The sequence below is a fragment of the Ranitomeya variabilis genome, chromosome 1 (genome assembly GCF_051348905.1).
Source record: "Ranitomeya variabilis isolate aRanVar5 chromosome 1, aRanVar5.hap1, whole genome shotgun sequence".
In the NCBI taxonomy this organism is placed as follows: Eukaryota; Metazoa; Chordata; class Amphibia; order Anura; family Dendrobatidae; genus Ranitomeya; species Ranitomeya variabilis.
In genome coordinates, this window is record NC_135232.1 from 443,879,545 (window position 1) to 443,904,213 (window position 24,669).

General features: G+C 44.2%; 1 protein-coding gene across 7 annotated transcripts in view; it reads left to right on the plus strand.

The window, feature by feature from the left end:
- MLLT3 (MLLT3 super elongation complex subunit) overlaps positions 1-24,669 on the plus strand; it is a 406,706-nt gene that overhangs the window by 196,220 nt on the left and 185,817 nt on the right. The window lies entirely within an intron of this gene.

A 24,669-nucleotide genomic window follows, 5' to 3' on the forward strand; every position in this document is an offset into this window, starting at 1 on the left:
AAAAAGTGGAATAACACGCGATCAAAAAGACGGATATAAATAGCCATGGTACCGCTGAAAACGTCATCTTGTCCCGCAAAAAAGCGAGCCGCCATAGAGCATCAGCGAAAAAATTAAAAAGTTATAGTCCTCAGAATAAAGCAATGTAATCGTACTGAACCGCTTTATCCGTTTTACCAAACGCGAAACGATATAAACGCCCCCCCCCCCCCCAAAAAAAAAAAAGAAATTCATGAATAGCTGGTTTTTGGTCATTCTGCCTCACAAAAATCGGAATAAAAGGCGTAAACTCGTCCCGCAAAAAACAAGATCTCACATGACTCTGTGGACCAAAATATGGAAAAATTATAGCTCTCAAAATGTGGTAACGCAAAAAATATTTTTTGCAATAAAAAGCGTCTTTTAGTGTGTGATGGCTGCCAATCATAAAAATCCGCTAGAAAACCCACTGTAAATAGTAAATCAAACCCCCCTTAATCACTCCCTTAGTTAGGGAAATATTAAAAAATTTATTTCCATTTTCCCATTAGGGTTAGGGTTGGGGCTAAAGTTAGGGTTAGGGTTGGGGCTAAAGTTAGGGTTAGGGTTTTGATTACATTTATGGTGAGGAATAGGGTTGGGATTAGGGTTAGAGGTGTGTCAGGGTTAGGGGTGTGGTTAGGGTTACCGTTGGGATTAGGGTTAGGGGTGTTTTTGGATTAGGGTTTCAGTTATAATTGGGGGGTTTCCACTGTTTAGGCACATCAGGGTCTCTCCAAACGCGACATGGCGTCCGATCTCAATTCCAGCCAATTCTGCGTTGAAAAAGTAAAACAGTGCTCCTTCCCTTCCGAGCTCTCCCGTGCGCCCAAACAGGGGTTTACCCCAAAATATGGGGTGTCAGCGTACTCGGAACACATTGGAGAACACCTTTTGGGGTCCAATTTCTCCTGTTACCCTTGGGAAAATACAAAACTGGGGGCTAAAAAATAATTTTTGTGGAAAAAAAAAAAGATAATAATAATAATTTTATTTATATAGCGCCAACATATTCCTCAGCGCTTTACAACTTATAGAGGGGACTTGTACAGACAATAGACATTACAGCATAACAGAAATCACAGTTCAAAACAGATACCAGGAGGAATGAGGGCCCTGCTCGCAAGCTTACAAACTATGAGGAAAAGGGGAGACACAAGAGGTGGATGGTAACAATTGCTTTAGTTATTTGGACCAGCCATAGTGTAAGGCTCGGGTGTTCATGTAAAGCTGCATGAACCAGTTAACAGCCTAAGTATGTAGCAGTACAGACACAGAGGGCTATTAACTGCATAAAGTGTATGAGAACATGATGCGAGGAACCTGATTATGTTTTTTTTTTGTTTTTTTTTTATTTTAATTAGGCCACGCAGGGATAGTTAGGTTAATGCGTTGAGGCGGTAGGCCAGTCTGAACAAATGCGTTTTTAGGGCACGCTTAAAACTCTGGGGATTGGGGATTAATCGTATTAACCTAGGTAGTGCATTCCAAAGAATCGGCGCAGCACGTGTAAAGTCTTGGAGACGGGAGTGGGAGGTTCTGATTATTGAGGATGCTAACCTGAGGTCATTAGCGGAGCGGAGGGCACGGGTAGGGTGGTAGACTGAGACCAGAGAGGAGATGTAGGGTGGTGCTGAGCCATGGAGTGCTTTGTGGATGAGGGTAGTAGTTTTGTACTGGATTCTGGAGTGGATGGGTAGCCAGTGTAATGACTGGCACAAGGTAGAGGCATCGGTGTAACGGTTGGTGAGGAATATGATCCTGGCAGCAGCATTCAGGACAGATTGGAGCGGGGAGAGTTTGGTAAGAGGGAGGCCGATTAGTAGAGAGTTTCAATAGTCCAGACGAGAATGAATAAGTGAGACCGTAAGAGTTTTTGCAGAGTCAAAAGTAAGAAAAGGGCGAATTCTAGAAATATATTTGAGATTCAGATAAGAAGAGCGAGCCAGTGATCGGATGTGGGGGGTGAATGAAAGCTCGGAATCAAGGATGACCCCAAGGCAGCGGGCATGTTGCTTGGGAGTAATGGTGGAACCGCACACGGAGATGGCAATGTCAGGCAAAGGTAGGTTAGTAGAGGGAGAAAACACGAGGAGTTCAGTTTTTGACAGGTTAAGTTTCAGATAGAGGGAGAACATGATGTTAGAGACAGCGGTAAGACAATCACTGGTGTTTTCTAAGAAGGTCGGAGTGAAAGCAGGAGAAGAGGTGTATAATTGGGTGTCGTCAGCATAGAGATGGTACTGGAACCCAAATCTACTGATTGTTTGTCCAATAGGGGCAGTATACAAAGAGAAGAGGAGGGGGCCTAGGACTGATCCTTGAGGAACCCCAACAGTAAGGGGAAGGGGAGAGGAGGAGGAACCAGCAAAACATACAGTGAAGGATCGGTCAGAGAGATAGGAGGAGAACCAAGAGAGAACGGTGTCCTTGATACCGATGGAGCGGAGCATAGTGAGGAGGAGCTGATGATCCACAGTGTCGAATGCTGCGGAAAGATCCAAGAGAATTAGCATGGAGTAGTGACCATTAGATTTAGCTGTTAGTAGGTCATTAGAGACTTTAGTGAGGGCAGTTTCAGTAGAGTGTAAAGAGCGGAAGCCAGATTGAAGAGGGTCGAGAAGAGAGTTATCTGAGAGATAGCGGGTAAGACGGGAGTGGACCAGGCATTCCAGGAGTTTAGAGATGAAGGGAAGATTAGAGACAGGTCTATAATTAGCGGCACAGTTTTGGTCGAGGGAGGGTTTTTTAAGTAATGGATGTATGATGGCATGCTTAAATGAGGAGGGAAAAATACCGGAAGTGAGGGAAAGGTTGAGTATTTTTGTTATGTGAGAGGTGACAGCCGGGGAAAGGGACTGGAGGAGATGTGACGGAATGGGGTCACTGGTGCAAGTGGTCGGGCGAGAAGATGCAAGGAGCCTGCTTACTTCTTCTGTAACTGGTTCAAAGTCAGAGAGTGAACTAGATGCAGTGGGGGTTTATTATTTTCACGGCTCTGCGTTATAAACTGTAGTGAAACACTTGGGGGTTCAAAGTTTTCACAACACATCTACATAAGTTCCTTGGAGGTCTAGTTTCCAATATGGGGTCACTTGTGGGGGGTTTCTACTGTTTAGGTACATTAGGGGCTCTGCAAACGCAATGTGACACCTGCAGACCATTTCATCTAAGTCTGCATTCCAAATGGTGCTCCTTCCTTTCCGAGCTCTCCCATGCGCCCAAACGGTGGTTCCCCCCCACATATGGGGTATCGGCGAACCCAGGACAAATTGGATGACCACTTTACCCTTGGGAAAATACAAAACTGGGGGCTAAAAAAGAATTTTTGTGGGAAAAAAAATAATTTTTATTTTCATGGCTCTGCGTTATAAACAAGTGAAACACTTGGGGTTCAAAGCTCTCACAACACATTGAGATGATTTCCTTAGGGAGTCTACTTTCCAAAATGGTGTCACTTGTAGGGGTTTCAATGTTTAGGCACATCAGTGGCTCTCCAAACGCAACATGGCGTCCCATCTCAATTCCTGTAAATTTTTCATTGAAAAGTCAAACGGCGCTTCTTCCCTTCCGAGCTCTCCCATGCGCCCAAACAGTGGTTTACCCCCACATATGGTGTATCCGCGTACTCAGGACAAATTGTACAACATCTTTTGGGGTCCATTTTCTCCTGTTACCCTTGGTAAAATAAAAGAAATTGGAGCTTAAGGATATTTTTGTGAAAAAAAAAAAAGTTAAATGTCAATTTTTATTTAAACATTCCAAAAATTCCTGTGAAACACCTGAAGGGTTAATAAACTTCTTGAATTTGGTTTTGAGCATCTTGAGGGGTGCAGTTTTTAGAATTGGTGTCATGCTTGGTTATTTTCTGTCATATAGACCCCTCAAAATGATTTCAAATGAGATGTGGTCCCTAAAAAAAAAAATGGTGTTGTAAAAATGAGAAATTGCTGGTCAATTTTTAACACTAGAAGTCCCAGAAATGTTGAGCTCCCCCTGAAGTCCTGAAAGAGGGTCAAATGACCCTAAAGGTACCTTCACACTGAACAACTTTCCAACGAGAACGACAACGATCCGTGACGTTGCAGCGTCCTGGATAGCGATATCGTTGTGTTTGACACGCAGCAGCGATCTGGATCCCGCTGTGATATCGTTGGTCGGAGCTAGAAGGCCAGCACCTTATTTCGTCGTTAGGTCGGTGTGTATCGTCGTGTTTGACAGCAAAAGCAACGATGCCAGCAATGTTTTACAATGGTAACCAGGGTAAATATCGGGTTCAAAAAGAAAAGAATGTCCAGCTTCACCGAATCCGTAAAAAAGAGTTTTCTTTATTCACATACTATTGAGCATAGAGGACACAGACTTCAGCACAAGCCATATGGGTAAGAATCTCAACGCGTTTCTGGAGACTAAGCGCCCTTAATCATGACATTGTTGTCATGATTAAGGGAGCTTAGTCTCCAGAAACGCGTTGAGATTCTTACCCATATGGCTTGTGCTGAAGTCTGTGTCCTCTATGCTCAATAGTATGTGAATAAAGAAAACTCTTTTTTACGGATTCGGTGAAGCTGGACATTCTTTTCTTTTTGGACTCTATACGCCTGAACACAGCGGGTCCGTGCTCCCGAGGATTGGTTTATGCATCACGGGTGAGCTGGTTTATATTTCTTCTTTCTAAGTATCGGGTTACTAAGCGCAGGGCCGCGCTTAGTAACCCGATATTTACCCTGGTTACCATTGTAAAAGTAAAAAAAAAAACACTACATACTCACATTCTGATGTCTGTCACGTCCCCCGGCGTCCGCGCTGCTGCTCAGAGCTTCCTGCACTGAATGTGTCAGTGCCGGCCGTAAAGCAGAGCACAGCGGTGACGTCACCGCTGTGCTGTGCTGGCCCTGATACATTCAGTGAAGGAAGCTCTGAGCAGCAGCGCGGACGCCGGGGGACGTAACAGACATCAGAAGGTGAGTATGTAGTGGTTTTTTTTTTTACTTTTACAATGGTAACCAGGGTAAATATCGGGTTACTAAGCGCGGCCCTGCACTTAGTAACCCGATGTTTACCCTGGTTACCCGGGTGCTACAGGGGGACTTCGGCATCGTTGAAGACCGTTTCAACGATGCCGAAGTCGTTCCCCTGATCGTTGGTCGCTGGAGAGAGCTGTCTGTGTGACAGCTCCCCAGCGATCTAAACAGCGACGCTGCAGCGATCGGCTCGTTTTCTATATCGCTGCAGCATCGCTGAGTGTAACGGTACCTTTAGTCAAAACTGACAACTCTGATGGCTCCAATTAGCATCCTTTCATTTGTAAATGTGGCATTGCCTGAGGAATCTGCAGGGGGCAATTATGTTGATCCACCTGAACAAAGGTCTTGTAAGAAAGTGTAAACAAAAAAATGTTAGCTGCTCCTGAGTGTGTCTGCCCACCCCCCAGCTGCATTGTTGTGCAGAGGATATGCATAAGCTTGCTAACACCTTAGCACAAAAGGCTGCATGCAAATTTGCTGTGGGGAATAAATAGGTGACTGCTTCACCTATTTTGTTCACAAGAAACAAAATGCAGAGAAGGCACACCATTCAGCAGGCATTGGAACTGATCCTGAGCAACACCAACCCTTCTGACTCAGATGGAGAAGACATAGTCCTTCAACCGGATTCGGACTCTGAGCTGTCTTCAGGTTAGATTTTTCAAATTACCTATTTTTATTTCCTGACTATCTTTTTTAGGCTAGGTTCACATTTGAGAGAATTTCAGTTCCCTGCAAATCCAGCAGGGAACTTAGAAATTTTCTCAGCCTCCGCATGTTCCCCACATGTGGGAGAGCGGGGAACGCGGTCCCTAGCAACCCGCTGTGTTTACTGGTTACCAGCTACACAGCGGGCTGTGGGGAGTGTGATTCGCACCCCCGCATCCCCCCTCCCAGGTAACGCATCTTGAGGAGTTCTCTGTGTGACAGTAATGGCCTTAATTACAGAACAAAAGACGGTGATTAGAGGATGTTAGCTAAAATCCTTCAGGTCATTCGACCCGTCTCTGGGTTCCAAAGGTAGAAATGTTAAATGACCCCTCTCTTTGAGACTTCTAGTGATAACCCTTATAACTCCCTAACAAAAAAAATTTTGGTTCCAAAATTGTGCTGATGTAAAGTAGACATGTGGGAAATGTTACTTATTAAGTATTTTGTGTGACATATCTCTGTGATTTAATTGCATAAAATTTCAAAGTTGGAAAATTGCGAAATTTTTGCCAAATTTCCATTTTTTCACAAATAAACGTAGGTAATATCAAAGAAATTTTACCACTATTGTGAAGTACAATATGTCACGAGAAAACAATGGCAGAATCACCGGGATCCGTTGAAGCGTTCCAGAGTTATAACCTCATAAAGGGACAGTGGTCAGAATTGTAAAAATTGGCCCGGTCATTAACGTGCAAACCACCCTTGGGGGTAAAGGGGTTAAAGGGTTGTCTGGTCTTCTGCTAAAAATCAGCAATAACTCAGTGTAACAGCAGACTTCTGAATCCTTACAGCACGCGCACCGCACACTGTCGGGATACTCCAGTATTGCCGGAGATAGTGGGTGGGCATGTCACAAGTATGCAATTTGCGTACTTCCAGCCACATCCCGACTAGACATGCTCGGCCTCGCTCAATTTGTCATGTGGTATTGTTCTTCTGAGGTTGTTTACCTGATCTTAAGAACTTCTAAGGACCTAGTTTGTTTTTCTTACGTCCTGATGTGTAAAACCATAGCATTCAAAGATACCATAGTTTTCATAATGTGTTTGAAGGAAAATTAAAGCAAACCCTAGGTCTGCTACTAGTACCTGGTGTAATATGGCCATTTACAAGGTTTCCCTACTTCTTATGGTCAGGGCTTACACTAGGAATTTCGCGGTCCCATACTGGCAACATTTTTGGGGCCTCCTTGAGACTCCGCCCAGGCTTCACCCCAGCCCCACCTCCACCCCTCAAACTGTCCACAGTCAAAAGATTTTTTAAGTTTCCACCACGACAAGGTAGACTCTTTTTTGGCTGTGCCCTACTCTAACCTATTAAACATTTGTTAAAATATCCAATACAATTTAGGTATAATTTTATTTATTTTTCAATTTTTAAAATGACCAATAATATCACACATACAGGGGACAAAGACCACCGCACCATGACCAGACACGATATTACCACCACATAGTGACCTATAATACCACATACAAGGAACAAATACCACCACACCATGTCCAGACCACACATTACCACCACAGTCAGGGGCTGACTGCCCCAGGTGGCAAAGAGGCAAATGCCCCCCGGGCCGCTCCCCCAGCAGCTGTTCAGGGCCGGCTGCCTGGTGGTGGCTACAGCCACACAGCAAATTGTACGCAGCCATGTCTGCTGTACTGTGACATGGCCGGCAGCAGACACAGCCGCATCTCAGTCAGCGCACACGTCTGCGCTGGGGCCAGGAGCTATGCTTGGCTGTCACCTTGACGGCTGCGCAGCTACTGCTCCCTTCATGTTCTCTATACTTCCAGGTTAGGTGTTGGGCATGAGCGATGGCGTCCTCACGCACACGCCGACATGACCCAGATGCTAGAAGCAGAGAGGCACTGCAGGGGAGCGACTGGTGAGGTAAGTATGAAGAACTTTTTTGTTTTCTTTATACAAGAAATTTTATGGTGGGTAACTGCAAGTGATGAAGTGGGGGGTGTAAGGAGACTGCACATGATGGAATTTGGGGGTTAAAGGAGACCGCACATGATGGAGTTAGGGGGTACGTAGGGCTGCACATGATGAAGGTTGAGTGGGGCTGTACATGATGGACTGGGGCTGCACATGATAGTTTAGTGGATAAAGGAGACTGCACATGATGAAGTGGGGAGAGTGGGGTTGTACATGATGGAATGGGGCTGCACATGATGTGGGGGTAAGGGGGATTGCGCATGATGAAGGGGGAGTGGGGCTGCACATGAAGTGGGGGGTAAGGGGGACTGCACATGATGAATTGGGGGTTAAAGGGGACTGCACATGATGAAGTGGGGGGTAAGGTGATCTGCACATGAAGTGGGGGGTAATGGGGACTGCACATGATAAAGTGGAGTGTAAGATGGACTGCACATGAAGTGGGGGGTAAGGGTGACTGCACATGATGAAGTGGGGGGGTAAGGGGACTGCACATGATGAAGTGGGGGGTAAGGGGGACTGCACATGAAGTGGGGGGTAAGGTGATCTGCACATGAAGGGGGTAATGGGGACTGCACATGATAAAGTGGAGTGTAAGATGGACTGCACATGAAGTGGGGGGTAAGGGTGACTGCACATGATGAAGTGGGGGGTAAGGGGACTGCACATGATGAAGTCGGGGGAAGGGGACTGCAGGACTGCACATGATGAAGTGTGTCTGATGTGGGACTGCTCATGATGAAATGGAAGGGGGATAGGGGGCTGCAAATGATGAAGGGGCACTGCAGATGAAGTGAGGGGGTGATAGGGGACTGCAATGAATGAAGTAAGGGGACTTCAAATTAAAGTGGGGGGGCTGCAAAATGATACATTCAGTGTGAGGGACAGGGGACAGCAATTTAATTGAAGGTGGGGGTGGGGAGAGCAAATGATCAATTGAAGAGGGGGTGGGGAGAGCAAATGATGATCTAGGGGAAGAACAAATAATGAATTTTAAGGGTGGGGGAGTAAAGGCCCCGTCTCACATAGCGATTTACCAACGATCACGACCAGCGATACGACCTGGCCGTGATCGTTGGTAAGTCGCTGTGTGGTCGCTGGGGAGCTGTCACACAGACCGCTCTCCCCAGCGACCAACGATCAGGGGAACGACTTCGGCATCGTTGAAACTGTCTTCAACGATGCCGAAGTCCCCCTGCAGCACCCGGGTAACCAGGGTAAACATCGGGTTACTAAGCGCAGGGCCGCGCTTAGTAACCCGATGTTTACCCTGGTTACCAAAAAAAACAAACAGTACATACTCGCCTTTCGGTGTCCCTTGCCGTCTGCTTCCTGCTCTGACTGAGCCGCCGTACAGTGAGAGCAGAGCGCAGCGGTGACGTCACTGCTGCGCTCTCACTTCTCACTGTACGGCCGGGAGTCAGTGAGAGCAGGAAGCAGACGGCAAGGGACACCGAAAGGCGAGTATGTACTGTTTGTTTTTTTTGGTAACCAGGGTAAACATCGGGTTACTAAGCGCGGCCCTGCGCTTAGTAACCCGATGTTTACCCTGGTTACCAGTGAAGACATCGCTGGATCGGTGTCACACACACCGATTCAGCGATGTCAGCGGGGCCTCAACGACCAAAAAAAGGTCCAGGCCATTCTGACACGACCAGCGATCTCGCAGCAGGGGCCTGATCGCTGGTACGTGTCACACATAGCGAGATCGCTATGGAGGTCGCTGGTGCGTCACAAAACTTGTGACTCAGCAGCGATCTCGCTAGCGATCTCGCTAGCGATCTCGCTATGTGAGACGGGGCCTTAAATGATGTATTGAATGTGGGGTAGAGCAGTTGATAATGAATAGAGGGTGAGAAAGAAAGACATGACAATGAATTGGGGCGGGAGGGGCATGTAACTATAATGAATCGGGGTTAGTGTTAGAGTGGTAGGTACATAGTGGGGAGCGTTGAGGATGAAGTGACTGGTAATGAATTGGGGGAAAGAGTACAGGTGCTAATTAATTTATATATTAAATGGGGAAAGTGGCTATTTATAGTTAGTGGGTGCACAGTGGTGGATTATAATTTATATTTGGAATGGTCGGTTAATAATAATAATTATAATAATTTTATTTCTATGGTGCCAACACTTTACATTTTAGAGGGGACTTGTACAGACAATGGACGCATAGCAATAAACACATAGATCAACAGATACCAAAAGGAATGAGGGCCCTGATCGCAAGCTTACAATCTATGAGGTTGCATAATAACCAATTATATATTGTTCGTGGGTGCACCTCTGTATTCAGATGTCTAGTGTACACCATGTTCCAAATTATTATGCAAATTGGATTTAAGTGTCATAAAGATGTAATTGTTTTGTTTTTCAAATAAACTCGTGGATGGTATTGTGTCTCAGGGCTCAATGGATCACTAAAATCAATCTTAAACACATGTGATCATTAGTTTTCCAGGTGATTCTAATTAAAGGAAAACTACTTAAAAATGATGTTCCACATTATTAAGCAGACCACAGGTTTCAAGCAATATGGGAAATAAAAAGGATCTCTCTGCTGCTGAAAAGCATTAAATAGTGCAATTCCTTGGTGAAGGGATGAAAACATTAGATATTTCACAAAAACTTAAGTGATCATCATACTGTGAAGAGATTTGTGACTGAAACAGAGCAAAGACAGAGTTCATGCAGATAAAGGCATAATGAGGAAGGTTTCTGCCAGACAAATTAATTGGATAAAGAGAGCAGCTGCCAAAATACCATTACAAAGCAGCAAACAGTTATTTGAAGCTGCTGGTGCCTCTGGAGTCCCTCGAACCTCAAGGTGTAGGATCCTTCAAAGACTTGCTGTGGTGCATAAACCTACTATTCGGCCACCCCTAAACAGTGTTCACAAGCAGAAACAGTTGCAGTGGGCCCACACATACATGAAGACAGATTTCCAAACAGTCTTGTTTACTGATGAGTGTCGAGCAACCCTGGATGGTCCAGATGGATGGAGTAGTGGATGGTTGGTGGATGGCCACCATGTCCTAACAAGGCTGCAACGTCAGCAAGGAGATGGAGGAGTCATGTTTTGGGCCAGAATCATGGGGAAACAGCTTGTTGGGCCCTTTAAGGTTTCTGAAGGTGTGAAAATGACCTCGGCAAAGTATATAGAGTTTCTGACTGACAACTTTCTTCCATGGTATAAAAATCAGAATTGTGCCTTCAGGATCAAAATCATCTTCATGCATGTCAATGCACCATCTCATGCTGCAAAGAATACCTCTGAGTCATTGGCTGCTATGGGCATAAAAGGAGATAAACTCATGGTGTGGCCACCATCTTCCCCTGACCTCAACCCTATAGAGAACCTTTGGAGTATCATCAAGCAAAAGATCTATGAGGGTGGGAGGCCGTTCACATCAAAACAACAGCTCTGGGAGGCTATTCTGACTTCATGCAAAGAAATACAAGCAGAAACTCTGCAAATACTCACAAGTTCAATTGAGGCGAGAATTGTGAAGGTGATATCAAAGAAGGGTTCCTATGGTAACATGTACCTTGGCCTGTTAGGATGTTTAGCTTAGCTTTTTTGTTCAGTGAATGTGACCTCCTGATGCTGCAAATTCCACAAATGAGCATTTTCAGTTCTTTAAAACAGATCAAATGTTTAGAAATTCTACTGTGCCTAATAATTTGGAACAGTGCATTTTGAGTTTTTATTCATTTTGGAGATTATACTGTTATCATTGGGAGGTTTCTCAATAAAATTCGATGTATAATCTAACGGGTGATGACTTTAATTAGACTGACTGTCATTTGCACCGACCATTTAGGAAAATCCGAGAAAAATATCATTTGCATAATAATTTGGAACATGGTGTAGAAGAAAGGGAAAAAGTGGGGAATGTGGTCTGGAAGCCGTGCTCTAGGTAACTGTGTTATTTTATGCAGAGACGAGTCCTGGCTAGAAGAAGTGACGGCAGTCTGTGCTGGATAAAAATGAAGAGCAAAGATGAAGGACTTCAGCTAGAGACGTCACTAGTGAGTCAGTGTATTACCTGTACACTGACACTATACACTGTATACTATATACAAAGCTCCTGTGTATAATGTCACTGGCAGTGGTGATCACTGTATTACCTGTACACTGACACCTTATACAGACCTCCTGTGTATAATGTCATCAGTGATCACTGTAGTATCTTTACACTGACCGTAAATACAGAGTTCCTGTATACAATGGCACTTAGTATTGTGCTTTTTTTAAATTAATGATCAGTATTGTAGTATACAAGTAGTAAAAGGTGTACACTCCCTGACAGAAGTAATGTCGCTTATCCATGTTATGTAAATAAAAGCTTATAACCTGATGTTAAATTCATCCATTGGTTGTATAAATTATTCTTTTGAGAGCTGAAACCTTCCAAAATGAGATTTAGGTTAAGAAAATAAATTGACATCAATGCAGAAATATTGATCAGTTAATGAACACAGAATGGTCAGATTTTAGCAAGACAAAAGTTTTGTCGCCTGGTCATATAATGCACCCAATCCTAGTTTACATCCTCACCTGTGCTCAGTAAATGATCGGTTATTTAGTGTGTGTGTGTATAAAAAGAAACCCAGCACCCCAGACCTTCACTTGAACTGCAACTTAAGCTCTGACAACATGCCAAAAATCCACCCTGCGACCAAAGCCTGGATTATCAAGAGGCTGAAGACCAGATCCACTGCAGAGGTGGCTGGCACCTTTAATGTGTCTGTGTCAAGTACAAAGAATTTAAAAAAAGATTTGAAGAGACTGGAGATGTGTTTGACTAGCCCAGGTCCGGCAGACCCCGCAAGACAACTGCTCAGGAGGAATGTTTGTTGGTTAGAAAATCCAAAGCAAGCCCCTCTTCCACAGCAGCAGAGCTCCAACAGGTCTGGTCACCTCAAGTCCCTGTGTCAACTAGAACAGTTTGTAGGATTCTGTCTCAAAATGGCCTCCATGGTCGAATCAGTGCCCAGAAGCCAGCACTAAACAAAAGGCAAATAAAAAACCGTGTGGCATTTGCAAACTCCCACAGCCTGCTAAACAGATGGACACTGGAAAAGTGGCAGAAGGTGGATTTCTCTTTAGTAGAATTACACCACAGCTGCCTGCCACAAACACTGCAGGAGACTTACTGGAGCCTGTATGGATCCAAAATACACCCAGAAGACATGAAATTTGGTGGTGGAAAGATCATGGTCTGGGGTTACATTCAGTATGGGGGTGTGCGAAACATTTGCAAGGTGGAAGGCAATATCAATAGCCTAAAATATCAAGAAGTATTAGCTACCTCTTATATTCCAAATCATAAAAGAGGTCAAATTCTGCAGCAGGATGGTGCTCCATCTCATACATCCATCTCTACAACAAAGTTCCTCCAGGCAAAAAAGATCAAGGTGCTCCAGGACTGGCCAGCCCAGTCACCAGACATGAACATCATTGAGCATGTTTGGGGAAGGATGAAAGAGGAAGCTTGGAAGACCAAACCAAATAATCTAGATGAGCACCACAACTTCATTCACCAATGTTATGCAACATATATTTGTATTTCAAGTTAATTATTTGTCTGTGGGCAATAAAAATTTTGTCTTGCCAAAATCTGACCATTCTGTGTCCATTAACTGATCAATATTTCTGCTTTGATAACAATTTATTTTCTTAACCTTAACCACATTTTGGAGGGTTTCAGCTTTCAAAAGAATAACTTATACAACCAATGGATGAATTTAACGTCAGGTTATAAGCTTTTATTTACATAACATGGATAAGCGACATAACTTCTGTCAGGGAGTGTATGGTGGCATCATTGGTCTTTGTATAGAATGTAGTTTCATGTAGAGGTAATGGTGATATTATAATATTATGTATTCTCTGTGTAGTGGTGATAGTACTAGGCACTGTGTAGCTGTATTGTTGTGTGTATGTTTGTAAGTAAGCTCCGTTATGGCACCATATCTAAGCAGTAAGCTTGGTTCTGGTACTCTATCAATGTAGTAATCTAGATTATGGTACTGTATGTATGTCGTAATCTCAGTTCTGCTCCAGTTTCTATGTAGCAGACTTGGTTCCATGTAGTAGACTTATTAAGCTCGGGTCTGCCCCCTTATCTCTGTAGTAAGCTCTTTTCTGCTCCCATATCTCTGTAGTAAGCTCGGTTCTGCTCCCATATCTTTGCAGTATGCTCGGTTCTGCCCCCTTATCTCTGTAGTAAGCTCTGTTCTGCTCCCATATCTCTGTAGTAAGCTCTGTTCTGCTCCCACATCTCTGTAGTAAGCTCAGTTCTTCTCCCGTATCTCTGTAGTATGCTCGGTTCTGCTCCCATATCTCTGTAGTAAGCTCTGTTCTGCTCCCATATCATTGCAGTAAGCTCGGTTCTGCTCCCATATCTCTGTAGTAAGCTCGGTTCTGCTCCCATATCTCTGTAGTAAGCTCGGTTCTGCTCCCATATCTCTGTGGTAAGCTCGGTTTGGCTCCCATATCTCTGAATCTAGTAAGCTCGGTTCTGCTCCCATATCTCCGGAGTAAGTTCGGTTCTGCTCCCATATCTCAGTAGTAAGCTCTGTTCTGCTCCCATATCTATGCAGCAAGCTCCGTTCAGTTCCCATACCTGTGTACCAGCCTGTTTTTAAATCCTGTTATCTCTGCTACTTTAATGCAGTGGCCAGATATAAGCAGGGAAAAGGAGGGCCATCGCAACTCGAGGGCCACTGCCTTGTGATTGCCCCCCAGGCTGAAAATTGCCAGCCAGCCCCTGACCACAGTGACCGAATAATATCAGAGACAAGGGACAGGTATCACCGCACCATATCCACACTATATATTACCACCACATAATGACCAATAATACCACATACAAGGAACGAATACCACCACATCATGACCGGACCACACATTACCACCACATAGTGACCAAATAATAACACATACAAGGAACAAATACCACCACGCCATGGCTGGACAACATATTACCACCACTTAGTGACTGAATACTAAAATATTGATCAGTAATAAAAAAACACAATACTAATATCACCATAAGTGCCATTATACACAAGAGATCTGTAATTAGTATGCAGTGTCTGTGTACAGGTAATAGTGATCACCGGTGACATTATACACAGGAGCTCTGTATATAGTGTATAGTGTAAAGGTGATACAGTGATCACTGGTGACATTCTACACAGGACCACTGTATATAGTATACAGTGTATTGTGTCAGTGTACAGGTACTGACTCACGAGTGACTTCTCTAGGTGAAGTCCTTCATCTTCGCTTTTCATCCTCATCCAGCACACACTGCCGTCACTTATTCCAGCCAGGGCTCATCTCTGTAGGAAATAACAGTTATCTAGAGCACCACTTGCAGAACACATTACTTATTTTTTCCCAAATTCTAAACTACACCAGATGAAGAACAAAAGGTGATAGTGTTGCTCTGCACAGTAACAGGACCACCTCCTCCACTTAAAGCAGTATCCTCAAAAAATAAAATGAATACATCACTGCAGTAATGTCTCATTCCTGGCCCCAGCCATATGTTCTCCCATTCTGCCTCCATGTGATGTGATGTCCCATCCTGCCCCATATGATCTCCCCATCCTGCCCCATCTGTCTTATGATCCTGCCCCATTTGTCCCATGAGTCTGCCCCATTTGTCCTGTGAGTCTGCCCCATTTGTCCCATGATCCTGCCCCATCTGTCCCATGATCCTGCCCCATGATTCTGCCACATCTGTCTCCATCCTGCCCCATGATTCTGCCACATCTGTCTCCATCCTGCCCCATATGATCTCCCCATCCTGTCCCATGATTTTGTCCCATGATCCTGCCCCATGATCCTGCTCCATCTGCCCCATGATCCTGCCACATCTGTCTCCATCCTGCCTCATGATACTGCACCATCTGTCTCTCATTCTGCCCCGTGTCTCCCATCCTGCCCCCCGTGTCTCCCATCCTGCCCCTCCGTGTCTCCCATCCTGCCCCTCCGTGTCTCCCATCCTGCCCCTCCGTGTCTCCCATCCTGCCCCTCCGTGTCTCCCATCCTGCCCCTCCGTGTCTCCCATCCTGCCCCTCCGTGTCTCCCATCCTGCCCCTCCGTGTCTCCCATCCTGCCCCTCCGTGTCTCCCATCCTGCCCCTCCGTGTCTCCATTCTGCCCCTGGCTGCTTTCAATAAAAATAGAAACTTTCTTCTTACCTTGCCGAGCTCCTGCGGTGCAGTTCCCTCCAGGCATTTCAAGCGCACACTCGCCGGCGAATGACAGTGATGTCATACGCCGGCGACGTTCACGCTGACATCAGCTGCCAGCCTCTGGCTGGCGGCTTCAACTGTTACCATGCGGGTCCGCGCGGCAATAGAGTAACTGAACCTGTGTCTCGGATGCAGGTTGTTACTGCATCGGCAGAAGAGATGAGGCCGATGCGGTCCCCATCTCCTCATCGGGCCCCATACGCCAGTCAGGGCAATTATGCCCTGATGGCAGCCCTGCTTATGGGTAATTGCTGTTTTTATCATGGAGTATGATTTTTTTTTTTTTTTAAATTCGTTTATTAATTGCAGGATAAATCATACACACATTTGCTTGTATTCATTATTATCCATTAGTTACAGAAAATTACAATACATAGCCATATCAAAAGTGTTGCAAAGGTAAGAGACAGTGCATGTTAATCATTTATGTCCTATTTTGAACCTTCTCTACATTAACTTCTAATAAAACCTCTAAAACTAACATAATGCCGCCTGGAGGAGAGTTCTAAATAGATTCCGCCCTGTGAGTAAATAGTGTCTGCATAATCACACACCCATTTCTTATGCATATGCTGAGTTATTTTAACCTAAACAGTAAGGCAGGAGGAGTTCCATCTTCCCCCTATCCTCTCAAATTTGGCTGGACAACCTCTGTTTTGATACAATGTCCGCTCACACGGAATAATTGAGTTCACTAAGTCAACCCATGCTCTAAGAGATGGACAAGAACCACCCATCCACCGCAATGCCAACACCTTTCGTGCCATAAACAGCGTCTCCCTCAGAAAAATTCCCGTATGATGATCCCAGGCCTCTGCCTCCCATACTCCAAATAAACATACCAGGGGTTCAAGTGGGACAGGGATCGACACCAAGGATGTCAATAGTATCGTCATCTCTCTCCAGTATTGAAAGACAACAGGACATTTCCATATCATATGGATAAAATCTGCATCACTAGAATGACACCTCAAACAGTCTGATGAATGAAGACGACCCATTTTAAAAAGACGAGTCGGGGTCAAATAGGATTGTTATATGATGTACAACTGGGTCATCCTATTATTGATTGATGGGGAGACCCTAGTTGGAGATTTCAAGATTTCATCCCATTCTTCTCCCAGTGTATCTGGAAGAAGCCTCCCCCGTTTCCCCCTAATTGAATCTATGGTAGATCCCTCGCCTATGGATAACAAATAGGTATATAAAGAGGAAATAAGTCCCTGAGGGCCCTGCGAATTAAGAATTCCTATTAAATGGAGTATGAATTTTGCTACTAGAGGAGTTTCTACATAAAAGGGATCTTCATTTCGTTCCACCATTATAGCACTATTGGGTGTGCCAGTACATGGAAGAACATACAAATAACAAATTGCTTCTGTGATAATCCAACTCTACTTGGTAAATGAGAGTTGGCCGCAGGATGTTGGTACTGAAATGTCACCTTACCTTATTGACATGCAATAAATGGGCTCTTAGTGCCATATCCAGAGATAAGCTAAGTGTGTGTTATTTGTGAAGGGACAGGTGAGCAAACACAAGGTGCCTTTCCAGAAAACATCCAATACAAAGTGCACAGCTTTTTCCATGAGTCTTTTGAGGTTAATGTTTCGCCGGCGAAGGAAATGAGCTACTATGTACTTTACATAATGGGTCACCTTGTTGTGTGTGCTGATGAGACTGGCCATTAAAAGGGAAGGAAAGATTAATTGAACCATATTAAGAGACCCTGGGACTTACTGAAAGATTGGCCTAGTGCAAATCACTGCTGGGCTGTAACATAAAGTAGATTGCAATCTGTAAAGGAGCGCCATTAAATCCAACATTATCTCCTTAGAGTACGTTAGGTTTCTCGTTATTCCACACTAGGTCTGTATTGCGAGATGATGAATGTGACCGGTCTTGCCTACCGTATTAAATGTCTTAATGATCATTATCCTATTTATCATGGATATATTGAATTTGTCAGCCTTTCTGGTTTTTAGATTATTCTTCCCCTAAACTTTTGTTTTGGTGAAACGTCAAAAACAATAATCTATATATCCAGTAGAAATATCATTAAAATAGTAGATTGGTGATGAATAGCATACAGGAGTTAAATGTCACCTTGATAAAGCACATGTGGAACAAAAACTTATTGTATATCTACTGTTGTGTGTATTAAATGCAAAATGGGATTCTTCCTGTAAAACACATTAGGCCCATATCAACAAATGAGGTAAACATCCAGTAACGGTGTCTTTTGGGCGGATGCATCATAGGGCCTGATTCATTTTTGCATTCGCTTCTATTTTATTGCAAATGAAGTTCAACTCCTCCTAGCGTGTATTTTTTTTTTTGTGAGGGTGGGAGAATCAATTTGCACCAATGCAAAGTTCTTGTGACATTTTAACAGATCATACAACTTTTTTCTCTGATCTATATATTAGTTTAACTGGACCTTAACTACGTCACGACATATGACGTACTATTGCGTCACATGTCATGTCCCTGACTTTTTATGCGGACTCGCCCCCCGACCTTGCATCTTTCTCGGCGGATGATGGCTGATCAAATCAGCCATCATGTACCACGAATGGCTGCGCTTGGAGTGGAGCTCCGCTCGCCGCTGTTAACATGTTAAATGCCACTGACAATCTGTGACAGCGGAATTTAACATTTGCCAGTAGGGGGCATCATTCCACATGCACATTGGCACTCCTGTGAGGTGATCGAGGGGCGCCCATGGGTTGACATGGCAGCCGGGGATCTGCTGAAGACCTCTGAGCTTGTCATGACGACTTTCCTATGAAAACCAGCAATTAAGCAATTAGGTGGCATTCGTAGGAGATAGTGGTTTTCTCTATACATAGCAGTTCTGATGCACTGCTATAATATAAAGTCCGAGGTTCAAGTCCCCTTAGGGGACTATTAATACAGTAACAAGTAAAGTAAAAATGTTTTTAAAAATATGAAAAAAGTTAAAATTCCCCACCCCCACCCTTTTTCCCTATTAAAAATAAAACTAAGAAAATGCAAAAATCACACATTTGGTATCGCTCCATTTGTAAAAGTCCGGTCTATCAAAATAAGCCAGAATTAAATCTTTTGGGGGCCGCTGCAACATTGCAATATAATGCAATAAGAGGCTATCAAAACATTGTATCTGCCCAAAATGGTATCCATAAAAACATCCGCTCGGGGTGCAAAAAATAAAAATAAGCCCTCACACCACCCATATTCCAAAAATGTAAAATATTACGTGTCTCGGAACACAGCCACACAAGATTTTTTTTTTTTTTTCTGAATTTTATTTTCACTACTTAAAAACAAACAAAACTAAAAAAAAAATATACATGTTTGATATCTGCTTAATCGCACTAACCTGGAGAATTATATTGCCAGCTCAGTTTTAACATTTATTGAGCATGTTAACTCCTTAGTGACAGGGACAAATTTTTTAAATCTGACCAGAGTCACTTTATATACTATATAATTGTCTAAGGGTCACTTCCGTTTGTCCTTCCTTCTGTCTGTCTGTCTGTCTGTCTTTCTTTCTGTCACAGATATTCATTGGTCGCGGCCTCTGTCTGTCATGGAACCCAAGTCGCTGATTGGTCGTGGCAAAACAGCCACGACCAATCAGCGACTGGCACAGTCCGGCGGAAAAATGGCCGCTCCTTCCTCCCCGCAGTCAGTGCCCGCTCCGTACTCCCCTCCAGTCTGCCCTCACACAGGGTTAATGCCAGCGGGAACGGATCGCGTTATGCCGCGGTGTAATGCACTCTGTTACCGCTATTAACCCTGTGTGACTATGCAGCATGAATAGTAAAACGATCTAATGTTAAAAATAATAAAAAAAAATAAAAATCGATATATACTCACCGTCCGTCGGCCCCCGGATCGACAATAGGCCTTTCCCGCTCGCGACGCTTCGGTGACCGCTCCATGCTGCGATCTCGCGAGATGATGACGTAGCAGTCTCGCGAGACCGCTACGTCATCATCTCGCGAGACCGCAATGCACTCTTGAGACCGGAGCGCACGAGCAGCGTCGGTAACCACTTCGCTTGGATCCGGGGGCTCCGGAAGGTGAGTATATAACTATATTTTATTTTATTTCTTTTTTTAACAGGGATATGATGCCCACATTGCTCTATACTAAGTGGGCTGGGCAATATACTACATGGGCTGGGCAATATACTACATGGGCTGGGCAATATACTACATGGGCTGGGCAATATACTACGTGGCTGGGCAATATACTACATGGGCTTGGCTATATACTACGTAGCTGGGCAATATACTACGTGGCTGGGCAATATACAACATGGGCTGCGCAATATACAACGTGGGCTGGGCAATATACTACGTGGCTGGGCAAAGTACTACATGGGCTGTGCTATATACTACGTGGCTGGGCAATATACTACATGGTCTGGGCAATATACTACATGGGCTGTGCTATATACTACGTGGCTGGGCAATATACTACATGGTCTGGGCAATATACTACATGGGCTGTGCTATATACTATGTGGCTGCGCAATGTACTACGTGGGCTTCGCAATATACTGCGTTGGCTGCGCAATGTACTGCGTTGGCTGCGCAATGTACTGCGTGGGCTGCGCAATGTACTGTGTGGACTGCGCAATGTACTGCGTGGGCTGCGCAATGTACTGCGTGGGCTGCGCAATGTACTGCGTGGGCTGCGCAATGTACTGCGTGGGCTGCGCAATGTACTGCGTGGGCTATGCTATACACTACGCATACATATTATAGAATACCCACCATCTAGTGTGGTAATAACCCTGGAATACTACAACATATCCCATTGATTTAGATATTATTTTTTCATGACACATTATACTTTATGATAATGGTAAATTTAGGTCGATAAGTTTTGTTTATTTATAAAAAAAAATAAATCAGAAATTTTACAATAATGATTAAAAAAAAATTAGCAGTTTTCAAACTTTGAATGATTATCGCTTTACTCCAGATCGTCATACTATAGAAACCATTAATAAATAACATTTCCCTCATGTCTGCTTTACATCAGCACCATTTGTAAAATGTTTTTATTTTGTTAGCCTTTTAGGAGGTTTAAAAATGCAGCAGTAATTTTTCCCTTTTGTATGGAAATTTACAAAAAAAATTTTAGGGTCCTATTCAGGTTTGAAGTGACTTTAAGGGTCCTATATATTGGTAAACCTCCAAAAGTGATACCATTTTAAAAACAGCACCCCTTGACATATTGAAACCTTCTGTCAGGTAGTTTATTAACCCTTCAGATACTCTTCAGGAATTAATACAAAGTGGCATGATAGGAATGAAAAAGTTGATTTTTACCACCTAAATGTCGCTAAATTTTGAACAGGCCGCTGTAGCCGGCACAATCGAAGGCTGTTATTTGGCCGTGAATTGCCATGGCAAACATCAGGACCACATGATCAAGATTTCAGGGTGCCAATGGGGATAAATAGGAAGCCCCCCCACACACACTGTTAACCATTTATATGATGTAGTCACTATTGACAGCAGCATCTAAGAGGTTAAAACATATATAGTCAGTGCCAACACTGATCGTTGGTGATACAGCAAGTTGTCAGCTATAGTGTACAGCCGACAGCTGCTGGATTGTCACCTGTATGGGGAGGCTATTCTCATATCTCAGGTCAGTAAAAAGACGTATTGTCGGTCATTGAGGGGTTAAATAAAACCCCCAAAAAACAATTTTGGAATTACACTTTTTTGCAATTACAATGCACCTGGATTTTTTTCCTACATTTCAGTGCATCACATGATGACATGAATGGTAAAATTCAAAAGTAGAACTGATACCTCAAGAAACAAGCCCTCATATTGACGGAGAAATAATTAGTTATGGCTCTTGAAAGAAGAGAAGAAGAAAGAGAAGAAAAAAAAAAAAAAATTGCCTGGTCATGAAGGAGTTTTAGAATAGTTACCATTTGTTCACTTGTGTATTTAGCCTAAGGATGAATAAGGTTCCTTTTATATAACACTGTCTATATGGTCATTAACCCCTTAGTGACAGGGCCAATTTTGTGCTTAATGACCAGGCCAATTTTTACAATTCTGACCGGTGTCACTTTTTATGGTTATAAATCTGGAACGCTTCAACGGCTCCCACTGATTCGGAGACTGTTTTTTCATGACATATTGTACTTCGTGTTAGTGGTAAAATTTCTTCAATATGACTTGCGTTTATTTATGAAAAAAATGGAAATATGGCGAAAATTTTTCAATATTAAAACTTTGAGTTTTTATGCCCTTAAATCACAGATTGGTGTCACACAAAATAGTTAATAAATAACGTTTCCATCATGTCTACTTTACATCAGCACAATTTTGGAAACATAAATTTTTTTGATAGGAAGTTATAAGGATTAAAAGTTGACCAGCAATTTCTCATTTTTCCAACAAAATTTACAAAACCATTTTTTTTTTTTTTTAGAGACCACCTCACATTTGAAGTGAGTTGGGGGGGGGGGGGGGGGGTGTCAATATAACAGAAAATAACCAAAAGTGACACCATGCTAAAAACTGCACCTCTCAAGGTTCTCAAAACCACATTTAAGAAGTTTATGAACCCTTCAGGTGCTTCACAATAACTAAAGCAATGTGTAAGGGAAAAAATGAATATTTTACTTTTTTCACAAAAAATGTACTTTGGAACCATTTTTTTTTATTTTCACAAGGGTATCAGGAAAAAATGGACCACATAATGTGTTGTGCAATTTCTCCTGAGTAAGCCGATACCCCATATGTGGGGAAAAGCCACTGTTTGGGTACATGGCAGGGCTCAGAAGGGAGGGAGCACTGTTTGACTTTTTGAACTCAAAATTGGCTGGAATCAGTGGTGGTGCCATGTCACGTTTGGAGACCCCCCCAACCCTAACTACAACTCTAAACCCAACACACCCCTAACCCTGATTCCAGCCCTAACTATAACCCTAACCACAAGCTTAGCCCTAACAAACCCCTAACCCTAATCCCTAACCCTAACCCTAGCTCTAGCCCTAACTTTAGCCCAACTCTAACCCTAATGGAAAAATGGAAATAATTTTTTTTATTTTTTATTTTATTATTTTTCCCTAAGGGGTGATAAAGGTTTTTACTCTTCGCCACGACAGCACCCTACTGGAGAGAGGGATCCGCCCCGCAGGAACAGGAAACCTATTGAGAAATAAAAGGGGGCGGTCCGCCTCTCCTCCTCAGTTTAGGTTTCCTGTTCCTGCGGGAACGACAGGACTTCCGAATGAGAAAGCATACCTGGGCTTGCATGCCACCTGCGCAGTATCCGAGAGAACGGCAGGGGCTGCGGCTCAGAAGCAGCGTCGGGGGAGTTCCGTTAGACGGCTCCCCCCTCGTCTGATGGAGCGGGCAGACGGCCGGGTCTGGGAAAGGCCGACCGGCGTCCTTCCCAGCGTGCGGTACGGCAGCAGGAGCGGGTAAGATGACCTTCCTTCGCGGCCCGGCGTTGAATCCCGGGCCGCACACGCGCCGACCGCCGCAAATACAGGCTACCCCGGAAGTGGATCTTGGACTTCCGGGGCGCCTAGGCCGGATCCAGGGCAGGGGAGCGGCACTGTCTGCGCATGCGCGGAAAAAAAAAAAAAAAAAAAAACACAACGTTTTGGCGCTCTATTTAAAGCGCTCACTAACGCTGAAACGGCGATGCAGAGATGTCATCCCCAGGTGCCATGGACCCTACAACCGGAGTTCCAGTACCCCCCGCCAAAGATCACGCCAGAGGATCCTCGGACACCGCTCGTAAAAGCGACGGTTCCAGAACAGGATCTTGGCCTTCTGATCCGGTATTATTTGCTTCACTGGGTGAGTTGTGAACTCTGCCTATTAAGCTAACGCTGTCTCCCTATCTCTCTCTTTTCCCTTTCTCTCTCTACTTACACGCTTAGAGCAAAAAACGACAAAAAACGAAGCACAGGGAATGTGCCTTGTGTAACCAGCCCCTCCCTGACTCATACCCCAAAAAACTTTGTGAGGACTGTTTTAAAGAAACAACACAGGGAGCAGCAGTGTCCATTACGGACCTACGGGCCATTATTAGAGAAGAACTAAAAAATATGACCCAGGAAAAACCGCGTAGTTCTAAATCTAAAACACCGACACTTGTGTCAGACTCCGATAGTGACCAACCGATACTGTCAGATGCCTCCCTATCATCATGTCCAGCGTCATCATCCTCATCAGAGATTGAGGGACGCTCATGTTTCCCCTTAGACAGTGTGGACAACTTGGTAAAATCCATTCGAAATACCATGGGGTGTGAGGAGTCTAAGGGTGCGCAAACCGCGCAAGAGATAATGTTCGCGGGTTTGGCAGACAGAAAGAGGAGATGTTTTCCGGTTATACCAGCAGTGAAAACATTAATCAAAAGAGAGTGGGAGAAGCAAGATCAGAGAGGCTTTCTACCCTCAGCCTCAAAACGCAAATATCCGTTTAGTGACGAGGAGCTTCTTACTTGGACCAAAGTCCCTAAAGTCGACGCGGCTGTAGCCTCTACCTCCAAACAATCCACTTTACCTGTGGAGGATGCGGGACTATTGGTCGATCCTTTGGATCGTAAGGCTGAATCATCCCTTAAACGTTCCTGGGAAGAGGCTACAGGAATATTCAAACCTGCAGTAGCCAGTACTTGCGCGGCCCGGTCAATGATCATCTGGATTGATC